At 33.8% G+C, this 15,451-nt stretch overlaps 1 protein-coding gene across 1 annotated transcript in view; it reads left to right on the forward strand.

Annotated features, from left to right (window-relative positions):
* Nucleotides 1–1,956: 1,956 nt before the first annotated feature.
* The window catches only part of LOC106680452 (probable multidrug resistance-associated protein lethal(2)03659), a 47,074-nt gene continuing 33,579 nt past the window's right edge, over nt 1,957–15,451 (forward strand). The window contains exon 1 of the mRNA XM_014420175.3: nt 1,957–2,031. The gene's annotated coding sequence lies outside the window, so the exon portion shown is untranslated. The remainder of the gene's footprint in view (nt 2,032–15,451) is intronic.

Below are 15,451 nucleotides of genomic sequence, written 5' to 3' on the forward strand. Positions count from 1 at the left end.
TCCTTGCCTATTTCTATCCTCAATGCATCTTTCCCAACTTCCTTCAAATTCCAGCTATTCCATCACTTCCTTAAATCCCAGTGTTCCAATCACATGGTATTGGTCTGTAGTAAAGATAATGTAAATGTATTGTCAAGAGAACAATTCAATGAAGTCGTTTATCCTTTGCGAAATTATCAGTGAATTGAAATTTGTATTCGATTCTGGTACCTTTTTGGGATATAGAGTACCTATTTCATCTCGAGGTCTTCGACATTTGTTCTGTTCGCTTTTTGTATTAACTGAAGACTGTTGCCCTAAATTGCATTTTTAAAAATCTCATTATGATCTTTTGCAAACCCATCTTGTATTCCATAAAATCAACTGCCAATGTCTTCCGATGCTTTATCATCTCGCCAACAAACCTTACTTAGTTCCCTTCTCAGCATAAATAAGCGACACTTCTCACCCGATTCCTGAATCTTTTGAATGAAAACCCGAATTTCAAGTGTAGGAAATACACACAATTTTCATATCAGATTTTATCTTCAGGACAACTGCTACTTCTTAAGCGGGACTCTATAATCAGATGAATTAACTCATGCAAAACTTGAAATGAAACTAAATTAAAAATAAATTTATTACAATGTTATAATTAAATTAAATTCTTTTTTAATGTCATAAAAGACGCTTACGTGTCTTTGGCCTACCTCCTGGATCCTAATACAATGTAATATTTCGTGTGTAGCAAATTAGAAAAAAACATTCTCATATTGAATAGTTGTTTTTTTTTTGTTTTTTTAAAATACTTTTTTATTTATTGATAGATATTACAATCTGCCACACAGTTGTGGGCAATAGGTAATAGTGATGAATGATTTCATACATACTAAAATAAAATAAAATAAATAAATGAGTGAAAAAAAAAATATATGTATATACAAACAGAAGAATAAACAAAATGAACATAATCAAACTATGTGTATAAAAAATAAATAAATAAAATAATATATTCTCTAGTCACATTTACATTCTAATATACAATATTTACACAATCGACCTGAGGATCCCTGAGCCCACTCTATCCCCCACGTGTGATGGGTAGAGCAGAGCTCAAAAGATCCCAGCCCATCCCTCTCGTCGCATAACTGGTAATTGAGTAGCTGTAGACACGGTAAAATGCCTTGGAATATACATGATAAAACTTTAATAATGTTTACTAGTTAAAACCTACCAGATATCACTGCATCAGTTGAGGTAATAAAGCAGTTGAGGTTATAAAGCAGTTAAGGTAATAAAGAAGCTTTATTGATAATTCCTCATGAAATATGGACCCGAACCCTTCCAGCGGCCCACCAGGGTCTCGTTTCAGTTAAAAAGTAAAAAATTACAAATCAGCATTGTACAAGTCAACGAAGTATAATATCACTAATTTTTGTTTGTTTTAAAAAACGGAAAGAATCAGTGCTTGTTCATTTATGAACTAATAAGCTTTCATTATGAAACAGAGTTCAGTTGGGAACCACATTGCTGTCTGAATTCCTATTTTTGAGAGACACCCACGATATCCCCATCTCTAATGATAATACATATGGCCTAGTAATAATTTTTTTTTTTTTTTTGGCCATGACTCCCATTGGAGTCCTATACTGCCTAACCATGGTTGGGGGTCAAAGTTGTTCATTTTGTGGGACCGCCACTCAATGAAAAATGTCAACGTCCCAGGCCGGATTCGAACCGGCACCACCAATAGACATCAAATTGGTTAAGACTGTGTCTTAACCACTGAGCTACGGGCGGCCCAATATTAAATTCTGCGTTTATATTTTTACTTACAAGTACAAAATTGTCATCTTGAATAATTTTTAAAACTTATCATGAGCACTTTTCCAAAATCAAGAAAACTCTGCTGATGATTGTGGGCTTTTAAAGATTGGCAAAGCGGGTGGTTCTTATCATACGAGGCTGGTGATAAGGGACAGTGTTTGCCTTATATCTCCATGTCGATCTCTACTGATAGCAGTAGATCGAGCCTCCATCCGGCGAGTGCAGGTAAATTTGAATGATTTTAATAGTTCATTAGTGTTATATTAAGTTAGATTTTTATCTCTATTTTTTTCAACATTGTAGTTTATAGCACGATGAAAAAAATTCATTAACCATTATCGCTTTTACACTGAGAGATGGGTTATCATTTCCATATACCACACAATTAAATTAGAGCATCAAATTCATATATATATTTCGGGTTGTTTGCTACATATTGAGTATGGATGACAAAATTGGAAGTTTTTACCCTTGTTCAGTTTACAAGAGCAGCATGTTGGAAATAGTTTAAAAATAAATAACTAAAAAAATTTTACAATGATTATTTCTGTGATAAATATAGAGTACTATATAAAACTGAAGTGTTTGTTTGTTTTAATGCATCAATTTCAGGAATCAATTGTACGATTTGAAAAATTATTTTTCCGTTTTATAAATTATTTATTGAGGAATGCTTTAGGTTTGATAAAATCGAGTTACGATCCTTAGGAACGAATTATTATCTATATTATACGTAATTCAAATAAATATCCATAATATATAGTAATAAATATCCATACAAGTTTGCATAAATATTTATCACATGTTCTTATTTATATAATCATTATTGTTTTATTTAAATTTTTAACTTTACATTATGTAGCGAGACAAATACTGCAAAAATTATCCACATTGTTATTTTTAGGGAACTAAATGTCCCAGAGTAAATATTGCGTTTCAAACGAAAAAAAAGAAGATTAAGAACGTGCCAGTATCGCAGAGATGAGTTCCTACTCGTGGAAAGTAATGCAATAGGCAAACTTTTTAATATCTCCACGTACCCAGGGGGGTACAAATATTTGTATTCTGTAACCATATATAAGAATAAAGAGGTTTGAAAAAAAAAAAAAAAATGGTGCTACAACAAACGAGTCCGTCTCAGATCATACCGGCTACACCACCTGTTATCATCACTAAGGCTCAAACTCCAAATTTATAAAAAACTTTTAAGACCAGCACTTCTATATGATGCTCCACTCTTCGCCCATCTCAGAGAAGGGACACAGCGCCATCTACAATACTTCCAGGTTGTAGTGTTGCGGAAGGTTGTGCAGCCAACTTCGCTGAAGAAGATGAAGGCAGATCAAGTACACGGACTCTTCGAACTACCCACTGTGCCTGAATTCATCCAACGAAGGCACGTAAAGTTTTTCAACTTTCTACAGCACCAAAGAAATCCACTGTTCAGGATCCTTACACCAGTGTCTCCTCCGGTGCGTCGGCAACAAGCCAGATAAAAATTCAGAAACGACGTGCCAGGACACTTATTTAGGGAATAATTTTTTTTTAGGTTTAGTTTAAATTTCAAAACCCCAGTATGTTTAGTGTTTCCCAGCATATTATAAAATTCAAAGAACACCCACAACTACTCAAAGAGTCCTTAAAATGTAGAACGGTTCGGAATCAAATCATATATTCATGCTAAAAACAATAAATTTCATAAATATTGGTTATGAAGAAAAAAAAAAAAAAGCATGCGACTTAGAAGAAAAAAAAATTTAATACGTTTGAATTTTTGATTAATTAAAAACTAGTCGAATTATTCCTTCACGTTCCTTTAATTCCATGGCGTAACTTAAGGCTATAGCATACCACCACCTTGGCTGGACTAATATCAGCACCTTATTATGCCACAAGCCAATCAAAGGAAGAAGAATCAGTGAAGTATATATAATACATTCCATGTATTATGTATGTATCGAGTACCAATTTTATTTTAATGATGGATATGAAAAAGTAATTAAATGAATGAGCTAGTAGAGTATTGGAATATTTATGTACTCATAATTTAATCATACTTTCTACATATAATTTCTGGGAGGCAAGAAAAAAAATGAGTAATTAAAAAACATTTGACATTATTAAATATGCCAGCAGAACGGTAGATGGAGTTAGCCCAAGACTACCTTCAGTTATATACTACCTTAATTGGACCCTGCAATCAACACCTTATAATAGCACTAGGCGATCCAAAGGTGATGAGACACTTGTATACATATTGCATTACATTTATTATGTATTTATGAACTAATTATGTTCATATTTTTAGGAAGGGTACGAAAAAAATAAATTAGTAATTATAGTTAAATAAAATTAAAATGTTAAATATTGTTGCCGTTTCAATCCTGTCATTTTAAAATAATTAAATTCCTAAATAATTAATTAGTTGATTAGATCTGCTTGGCCATGTGTAACTTTGTATTTGCCAACTAACTTCATAAATGGAAGTGATGTAAAATTTCCCAACAATTTCGAAAGTTTGTAAATATTACGATTATTATTATCTATTATCTTGTTCAGAAGTATTTTAATTTTTAGCAACACTTTAGGACTTGAGTTTTTCACTTATCTCTCTATTGTGAATATCAAATATTTGATACTTGACAATTTTTTTTTTCTAACTCATTGTAACGATGTAATGATAAAATCCCAATTTCTTATCTTAAAAGGTACTGATGATGTTTTTAAATTTTAGGAAATTAGTAAAATGCTTTACTACAATTATCACTGTTTGATGCAGGTTCTGAAATCTAAAACTTGCCTAGGTTTTAAGATTTTTAAATTATTGGGGAGAGCTAGCTAATCCCTCTCCACCCTCCTATGGCGACGTGAATGATTCGATATGGAAAGGGTACAACGGATTTTAAGAGAGACTTAATTCCACTAGAATAGTAGAGTGTTAAAAGGAGTGTTAAAACGATACAGACCAACGAAAAGATGTGTAAAAGTCAGAAGCCCGAGATCTTGTGAGTAACCAGGGGAGAGAGGACTTGATTTAGAGGCGATTTCACACATTGGAAAGGCAATGGCAGATGTTTATTTGGTAAAGGATCCTAAATTGTTAAAGAGAATTAGACTGCCAACTTTCAGCTGAATCGGACGAGCTGTTTTTAAAATATAGTCACGTCAAAGAAACTACTTTTGGGCATGCGTAACCAAAAATGAATAAAATTTGATCAAATTGATACGTTAATATAATTCGTAATGTACCAAGTCGTGAAACATAAAAATTTGAACAAATCAGATTTACGTTAGTACGCGTTATTATACAAAGATTTGAGTACTCATCGGTGGCTAAAACAGGAATGGGAATTTTCTATTCTGAGGACACATATTTATTTTACTTCCCTCATATTAGGGGAATCCATGATCTTTAGTTTAACATATTAAAGCGTGTTAAATGGAAAAGGTTATATTAATTGCAAAAATGTTTCCTTCTTCCACCATGTTAAAACGACATAACATATAACATGGTTGAAAGTCAGTTAATAGGTGTGCTAACTGGAGAATGACGTCATGTAGCAGACTAGTTTGTGTTTTGATTTTCTTAGTATTGTTTTGGACGTTTTTAAACAAGACAATCAGTAGCCAAAATTACATAACTCTACTTTTCACTTACTTTAGGCATGTTGTAATAAATTACTGTAATCCAAACTTAAAAGTTTTGGAAGGAAAGGTTATAAAACAAGTTGCATTTAACATAACTTCAAATAGGGCAGCTCACAATCCTATAGTTTTAATATTTAACACAACATCATGAATACCCCTAATATTTGTATCCACAAACTTCGGTGGTAAGGAAGCAAAAAATTATGTTCTCAGTATTTTTTTATTAGTTAAAGAAATTATTATTTCTTTTTTTTATTTATAGATTGGTCAGTAGTAGTAAGATTTTCATTTAAGTTATTTAAATCTTAAATTTTCTAAGTTCTGCTTTTAGTATATTAGTCAAGTTAGTATAATATGCTTTATCTGTTGGATATGGAGTCCTTTTGCCATTTTGATCATGCTCTGCGTTTTTCCCTTGATAAGATACGAATATGCTCTGGCAGGTTTATCTGTTGGTTGTTGTTAACTCTACGAAATCGAAGTATTGTCATTTATTCTTGTTCTTATTAATGCGTGTGTTTATCTTATTTTGTCTAATGTGGAATTTTAAGTCTAGTTTATTTTCTAAATCATATCTAAATTTGTTCCCATTCAACTCTTCCTGTAATAGATGAAGGAAGGAAGCTTTAATGTAAAGAAAAGGAAGACTGGATATGACCTATCTGATGAAAGGTTGTCCAAGGATTTGATAGGGATATGGGAGGAGGAAATCTGGGAGGTAATAAATATATCATGGATATCAGAACGTTTTTAGAGGGATGTCGGCTAATAAGTAGGATTCGTGAGTGAGAGAATAGAATAGGTATTGGTGGTGGAAACTCGGGATAGGATAGGAAACACACGTGGTAAGTGTTGTGGAATACTCATTGGAAATGAATTTGGACGTGGAATCAAGGAGGTTATAAAAAAGAGTATTACCAGAATGACATTCTCAGTAATTTAAAAAATAAATAACTACAAATTATAATATTAATCTTAAGCCTTTTTCTGCAACTAAGCTTGAGGAGGTATTTTGTAATGGGTGTTTGTCCCACTTTTGTAATTTCTTTATTTCTGAAGCAATTAATTACTGTTAAATCATACATTTTCAAGGAAAATGTTGAAAAGAGTATATATTTAACCATAATATATTAAACAGAAATATTGTCCCTTCGTTGTTTGAACAAGAAACGCATAGCACCTGTTGAATGGACTTTCCCTAGCCATCTCTGTCGGCAGCACGCCATTTTTCTTCAAACCGTCTATCACACTATCCATTCATCTAACCTTCAGTCGTACCCTAGACCTCTTTTTTGGCTACCCATACTACAGCTGCTCGAGAATCATCCTTTCTCAGAACATAACCTAAGTATTTAATACGATGAATTCGAGCGAACTTGGAGGTATACGGATCACATGAACAAGAACAAACATGAATTTTTATCTTCACTCCGTAGAGACAGAACCTCAATTTTTGGATCACATCTTCTTGCTTATAATATCAATCCTTCACTGCTTGATCTCGGCATGCAATGATCACATTATCTGCAAATAGTTGGATCATTTTGAGAGATGCTAAATCTCTGGGGAACACTTCTGATCTTCTTATTAGTGAAATTTAGAAAATTGATAAAGGATTGTAGCTAGCGAGACACCTCGTGTCCAAACTATAAAGGGGTCACCACTTCACCTCTTTACTATAACTCTATTGACAGTATCCTCCATAGTAAACATCGTTAAAGGTATCACCTTAGCAGGACTTCCTCTAGCCCTATTCACCTGAAGATGACATTAACTCTTTTATTTTTCTTGGAGCACTGATCAGCGACTAAAGCACGAATGAAAATATTTTAATTTCTGTGAGTTCCCTAATAATAAGACGAGCTATCTTCTTTTTCCACTTCGTTTCCAAGTAATTTACAAATTGTTCTTCACAAAATGATAGCTCGGTGTTGCAAATTTGAAGTTAGGGATTGCTCGGCTACTGATCCTTTTTTACCTCACAACACCAATTCATTCGGATTTAGGCTGAGATGATATGGCGGTGAAGATGTAGCATGTGGCCTATGACGTTTGAGATGTAAGTGTTGAGTATGTAAGTGAGCTCGTAACGTTTTTATTTTCTCTTGAAACTAGTCCATGTGCATTAAAGGGCACCTTCAGTCGTTTCCATTTATGTATATAAAACAGAACTGCTCAGTAAATTTTTTTTTTTTTTGTTTTGAAAGTAATTTCATTCTTTTAATTTCAGAAAAAGCCTCTTTGCCGAGATTTTTTGTTCATTATTCTTATCACGAAATCTGCCCTTGACCTCTCGGCTAAGAACGTACACGTAAATGCTAGGTGAAAGAAAAAACAACTAAATTCCTGAAAAATCATTACAAACTAAAATCACCTCAGAATATATTTATATAAAATTAAATCGAAATGTATAAATAAATGTTATTTACTTATATACTGCATTCAAAGGCAAATAAATACTTATATTCAGGAAATTAGTAGAAAACTGTAAATAATTATTAACTTAAAATTTTAATGAAAGTATTGATTCTTTTTGCTAAATTTTTTTTTTATAGAGGACAACAATTACACTTTTTTCTTGTAATCGCCCACATTTAATTCGATTAAACGATCAAATTTTATATAACAAAATTTGTAATATTCTCCAAAGACCAGCGGCTCCAGGGCCAATGTTGTAACCCCCACCTTCAGCGGACCCAGCCCAACCACTTATAATGCCAAGTGTCAAAGGAAGGGCACCAATTTCGTCTTTATATATTTATATATATTAATATTGTTATTTATATGTTTATTAAAGGAGGTAAGAAAAAAAAAATGGAATATTCTCATTTTACATTTCTAACAATGTCTATACTAGGTTATATACAAGTTAATATTTTTATTTATTTTTTAACATGCCTTTTAGGTGTAAAATATTTCTATAATATATATTTAATGCGTAATAAGGAACGCTTTTTTTTATTGAGCTCTTTATTTATTGATAGATATTACAATCTGTCACCAATTTGGGTCATGAGTAATAGTGGTAAATGAACACACTAATATCAGCTTACCTAGCACCGATCAGCTATATTCAATGCATATGTAGGTCGACGGATCCCGTCAATAAACAATGTTGATTGGATTTACAGAGGGAGTAACAACTACCTACCTTTCTCCTTTTTTTTTTTTAAGTCTCTTACAACAGTCACGTAACTGGTGCCGAATTCGGAACCTTTGGATACTATAAAATTTTAGTCTAAAAAAATTTTGTTTTCTCTTCTCTCTAAATTATGGCCAGTAACGGAATATTGAGAGCGGCTGTTCTGAACATCGAGGGTTTGAACTTCAACAACCCACTTCCAGCAGCAGCCAACCCACCTTATACAGCAGACAACCAACCTGTAGCTGAAAGGAACCCACCTCCGACAGAAATTCAGCCACTACCGGAAGTCCCTTTAGCGCAAGCTCATGCCTATTTCCGGACCAGGCGGAGCCAATGGAGGTGAACGACCAAAGGATGAGGAGAAGGGGTGACTCAAAAAAGGCAGTTAGCTCTGCGAGTCAATCAACGATAATGTCAGAATCTTCGGAAGCGGAGGAAGAAAGGAGAGTACCTGGTAATATGAGTGGACGAAGGAGCGAATGGAGGCGGTCAGTAAGAGGGAGAAGAACTCGAGAGGAGAGTTGAAGTTCACAATCTAAGAGGAAAACGTGGTGGTCTGCCTATTATCAGAACAAAAGGAGTGAGCTGCCTGGTGGATACTGGCAGCTCTAATACCATTGTGTGTCGAGAGGCGCTGGAGACTGTTTTAGAGAGAAGGTACTCCGTGTGAGGAGCATAGGAGCTGCAAAAATATTTAGCACACTGGATTTAAAAGAAGGTTACCACCAGATAAAAATGCATCCGAAAGATCGGCACAAGACTGCGTTCAGGTTCGAGCGGGGACATTATGAATTTACACGATTGCCGTTCGAATTAAAAACTGCTCCTATTACATTCCAGCGCCTTATGGATGAATTTCTTAAAGATGAGTCCATGTGTCAGATTTATATGGATGACCTATTAGTGTTTAGTAAATCGGAGACCGAACACGTACATCGTCTTGACAACGTATTTCAAAGAATCAGGCAGTTTAGGTTAAAATTATCAAAAGAAAAATCACTATTAGGTCAGGAGCAGATCAATTTTTTAGGAGATACTATTTCAAAAGAGGGAGTCAAACCGGATGCTCAGAATGTGGAGGCAATACAAAGGAAGGCTGTACCCTGAGATGGGAAAGGAGTCCAAAGACTGTTAGGTACCTTGAATTATTACCGGCGGTTCTTGCCGGAGATCGCGGGTATCTGGTATCTCTTAATAACTTGTTGAAGAAAGGAAGGAAACTCATTGTGACACCAGTGATGGAGTACAATATTCGGGGGTGCTTGGAGCAACTGCAAAGGGAACCTGTGTTCGCATTCCCCGATTTTCAGAATACTGTGGGCCGCCAATCATTTAAGACCTTATGTGTTTGGGAAGCGTGTTCTCATTCATACTGACCAAAGACACCTGCAATGGGTTGGGAAATTAAAAGAGTCCTCAGCACGGGTTATGAGGTGGAAAGAGCTGTTGAGCCAATACAATTTGGACATTGTATACAAACCAAGGAAGGAGAATGTAGTCGCCGACTAGTTGTCGCGGACTATTATGGTGAACGCGATAGAAGAAGATAATGGGGAACCATTCGGGAGTATGCAGCAGTTTCTGGGAGAATGGACACCAGAAGCGGAAGATACCGATCAAGAAGAATCGTCTGCAGAGGAGGGCCAGCTAGATGAAAGACAAACGGACATGGCAGAAATTGATGAGATGTTTAACGACAAGCGGAGACAGATCATATGGAAAACAAGCCCATCCGGCCCAGTAAAAGTTAAACATAGCAGGTACGAGAGAAGTGAGGTCACAACCAGGGGCTAGGGAGGATCAAATTTGTGCAACACTTTGAGACGCGTCCTAGCCCGGGAAGAATCACCATCTTTACATCGGTAACGCGGTAATTTGGGAGAAAGTGAAAAGATTATGGCGATCAGGGTAGACAGGTCGTTTGTGCGATCGTTTCTGTTCATTGCTGCATTTTTTATAAATTTTATTATTTTTTTCAGGAACTTTTATTTCTCTGATCAAGATTTTAAATGAATATAATAAATCTTAATATCAGGTGTGCTGCAACCATCGGGTTCTCACATTGATGTTCCTCCAACCTTCCCAATAATTTTTTTTTAAATATATTATATATAAGCTTGTTTATAATACATTTTTTCAATTAGTAAGCTTTGGGAATATGTATAACTAATTTATGAACATCTATAACTGTATATATATAAACTATTACAATAAATAAAAAAAATATCTAAACTGAAAATTAAGCAGAAAATGATTTTCGCAATACCTAACAATCTTTAACAAAGCTTCTCAATTTACTTCTGTTTTTCCAATGTTTTTTAACTATGGTTGGAAACACGATTGACAAATTCTTTAAATGAAAATACGTGGGCATACTTATTGTGTTTTAAGGCTCACGTTGAGCCTGAAAACAGTATTATCGAAATAGAAATTTTATGAATTATATCAAACATACTGAGTCTAAATTACCCGTTCATTATAGAAAAGAAATTAGAATTTGAAAAAATAAAACTGAGCAAACGAATTGGAATAGTAAACACCTACTGACCGTGAGACTGAGTGCGGCATCCGAGCCTTAGGACATTCCTTGTTAAACAAATGTTTGTGTTCAGAATTGTGAGAACGTTTGATATAATGTTTGGTCAGTCAATGTTGAATCAGGAAATGTATTAATTTGTAATGTTATACATTTGAATTTCCCATTGTTTGCCTGTTTGATGCCTAGTATAAATCTACCCCTTGTATACCACCTTCTTACAAATTGGTAACCCTTGTTGGGCTGTGTTTTCTCCATCTTAATCTCATGTTATCTTAAACTTTCTCGCTGCATAATGAGTGGGTTCTTAGGGAATAGTTATGTTACATTATTACTTTTGGTTTAATTAGTTATTTATTGAAATTCACAACTGTTTTAAATAAAAAATACAGCTAGTAAATGCGCTGCGTTCCAAATATAGACCTGTGGATAAAAACTAACTTTGCATAAGATATTATCAGGTGTCATAGCTATGACATACATGATTTTAAAACGGTCAACAGTAAAAGTATTGTCACGATTGAGAATATTTCTATTCCCTAGAAAAACTAACTTTAGTTATGATTTTACTTATAATTATCAAAGTTCATTGAGGAATATTCTCAATCGCGATACTTTTTATCACTAATCTGAAGTATCAATAATAATTCTTTTTATCACTGTAAAACTATTTCTTAATGAGACCATTTAACAACCGATTATGTATTTAAATCAAAAGATTCCTGGCTAAATATTCACTTTGAAAAACTACCAACTCACTCTTGTTTTATCTTATAAGCTATTCTATTTTGCAATATTAACACACAAAGATGTTTATACTTCTTATCTGTTCAATTTGTTTTGGAAAAAAATAATATTACACACCACGTTAAAAAGTAATAAATTTAAATGTTTTAACGTTACTTCACTAAAAAGTTATTTATATCCAATATTTTGATTTTCCATGAAAAATTATCATATTGACGATGAATTATGATTCTTATCTATGTGAGAATTGAGTGGGAACCTTCTAAAACTTCTTTTAACCGGCCCACATTTCTCAGATAACAGAGATAAGATTAAAACATTTTATTTGAAATATCCATCAGTTAATTAAAAAGAAGCCTATGGCCCATTTGTGTTTGTTTCTATATTACTTTTTTCTAACACGGTAACTCCAGACAAGTGTTTATTGATTTACATATAAATGTGCTATGTCTTGTAGGTATTCTAAACGGTTTTAAAATAATATTAATTCATTTGTGAGAGCAGCGTACTATGACCTTCGATTTTTAAATTTTTTTCCTGACATAGAACATACATACCCTGAGCTCAAAGAGGAAAACATTTAACCGAAACTGATGTAGTAACAGACAATGTCTGTTATAGCTGGAAGTGGAGACAATAAAAAAATAAATGATTTTTTGTTTTAATGAATATTGTAAACAGAGATGAGAAGAACATAATAAAAACAAACAAATGTCGATAAGAAGCATCCTTTATGATGAAATATTCCCCTGTCACTATAATTGATATTGTTTTGAGAATTATCCATTACAGAACAAAAAAAAAGTTAAACATTTACCGAATTAACAGAAACTTTTGATTTTTTTTACGGATTTCTCTATTTTTAGGGATTTTTACCAATTATCAATTTATGAGAGGGAACTGCATAATAACAGAATCAAAATCCTCAGCAAAAATAATTTTATTTTACATGTTTTTAACAAAACACGTGACAAAAAAAAACTTAAAAATATAGATATCAAAAGTATTCGAAATACACAATTTAATTTATAAATTAATTAAATATAGAGTTAATTAATTTAGCAACAGTATGATATGGATAGTTGATTGGTTAATTATTGTTATTTTAGTCAGATAGGCTTTAATTTAACTAATTTATGAATAATGGTCTATTGTTCCATCCCACTCATGAATGAATTTTTGTTTTTAGATCGCTTTCATTTCGTTTCATCGTATTTGCTAATTTCTCTTTCTAGGTGGGACTGCAAATATTCAATTAAGTTGAGATGAGGTGATTGGAGAGGTGTTTGCAGAACGTAAGGGTAGTTTTGCAGCAGCCAGGTCCTAATAGTTTAAAAATTGTTTTAATATCCATTTATCTTATTCTCTTTTTTTTAATGTTTTTTTGGAGAATATCAAAACAATTGTCCATACAGATTTATCCATAATTCCATCTATAGGAAAGAACATAAGGTTACCCACCATCTTTAAAATTAAATAGCCCCAAAGCATAACTCTCACTTTAACATGCACAAATATCCCATGCATTCTTTTTTTTTGTATTCTGTGTTTGGTTTCCTCTAAGCCATAATTTATTTTAAAAGGTGACACGAAAAATTCGTCAAGGTTCATTATAAAACTGTGTACGAACATTAACCTCTTTCTCTGAAGGCTTTTTCTGAAAGCCTTTTTTCGGGCTGCTCTTCCATGTTGACCATACTTTCTCAAGGCGGATCCACATGTTGGCCGCTCGCCACGAATCGGAGACTTGTACAAATGGTCGGTAAACAAAGAGCAGACCATCCACATGTCATTGTTATTCAGAGAGGCAAGCATGGCGGACGTATAAGTGGTTTCAGCCATTGCACTGGTATTATATTATTTTTATTATAAAAAATAGAAAATGAAAGGAAATTAAATACAAATAAATAAGATTAAATATAAAACTTATTATAAGAATTAACTACAATCTCCTAACAGCTCTCCGTTGCAACTAGACAAAGAACGATGGTGGAGATGCTACACGAGCGCTCTCACGAACCCCTTTGATCTGTGTCCAAAAACCGACTCTCGACGGATCGCCAACGAGCTTAGGCCAACTCGTACAAGGCACCCATCCACATGCTCGCGAATGTCCGAGTTCGCCATGGCCTGGCCAACATGTAGAGGCCCCTTCAGATTTTCGTTGATAGGATCGTATTTTCCTCTCATTTTTGAGCGGAAAGGAGGTACAAAGTGATTAAATCGTTTCATTAATGACATATCTCAAGAATTTCATTTACTTTTCAAACAACCATATTAATAATTTACCATATAGTATATATTTTTTTAATTATGCGCCAATGAAGTTTCTATTCTTCATAATTTTTTTCAAATATTGCAACAAAATAAAAAATGTTGGTATTATTTTGAAATGGACGTGTTCCAAAGATATTACCGTTGAAAGGAGTTTCATTTTCTACTCAGGTTTCTATATAGCAGTGTTTCCCAACCGGGGTTCCGCAAGCCTCTTTTATGGGTTCCGCGAAATAACTTTGTTCCGTTCAAAGGTTAGACGTGAGGGGATAGAGACACCTTGAAATGCCTCCGGGAACAGATGAGGAGGAGGGGGGAAATCAAGAACCAGCGTCATTCAATCATAGGCCCATTATTCAAAATTCACTAACACACCTGTTGTTTTGGCCAACCCCTACTTCAACTGTAATTTATACAATTGATGTTTTGTTTAAATTAATTATTTTTTATTTACCACTATTTTATACAGTCTACTAAAATCAAACCAGTCATTCAAAAGTGAAGGAGTGCCTGGTCTGGTATTAGGTTGAAGGCACACTTCATACAAACTTAGTAATTGGCCACTCCATGTCAACTCAACACAGTTTTGAGCCTAGCAGTAAATGATTTCTTCACATTTTGCACAGACATTGGGGTAGGTATCCTAGATTTCATAGCTTGTGCAGAAAAGACGAATCACCTTATTTCTATCAAATAACTTTCTGATGATGACTGGTGTTCCACCATCTACCTACTTCTACCAAAATGTTTTTGGCATTTTCTCGAATCAACCAAAAGGGTTCCTCCAAAAAAAAAGTTGGGAACTATTGATCTATGGGCATGTGGTTCCAGATGAGTGCTGCAGCAGCCTGGAATCCCCAAGTATAGGCTAGGGATGCTGCAAGTCACTTTACCAAAATATTGTTTAAAAAACAATTAAAATAGAAAAAAAAATTAAAACAGCATTCTAGTATTTACTTGACACTGTTTTTTCTTATTTTCCTACGTACTAAACCACTTTAAATCTGATGGTGGATTTTTAAACTGGACAAGGGTGTCACGAAATTTGGTTAGCCCACAAGGGTGCTTCACAAGTTTTTAGTCCAAAAAAGGGTGCTGTGGTGAAAAAATTATGGGAACCACTGCTATGTGCTATCCCAAGGGTTATCAAAAAGTAATCTTAGTCTAAGGTTTGATCAATTGGACATGTCAAATACAAAATATTTTTTTTTTTGTCATATGTGCTATTATCCCAGCAAAGCAGCAACATAAAACTTAAAAGTCTTTTAGGGGAAGACTTTAGACAGGTTTTATCA

The sequence above is a fragment of the Halyomorpha halys genome, unplaced genomic scaffold (assembly GCF_000696795.3).
Source record: "Halyomorpha halys isolate HHAL.00 unplaced genomic scaffold, Hhal_1.1 Scaffold18.1, whole genome shotgun sequence".
Lineage (NCBI taxonomy): Eukaryota > Metazoa > Arthropoda > Insecta > Hemiptera > Pentatomidae > Halyomorpha > Halyomorpha halys.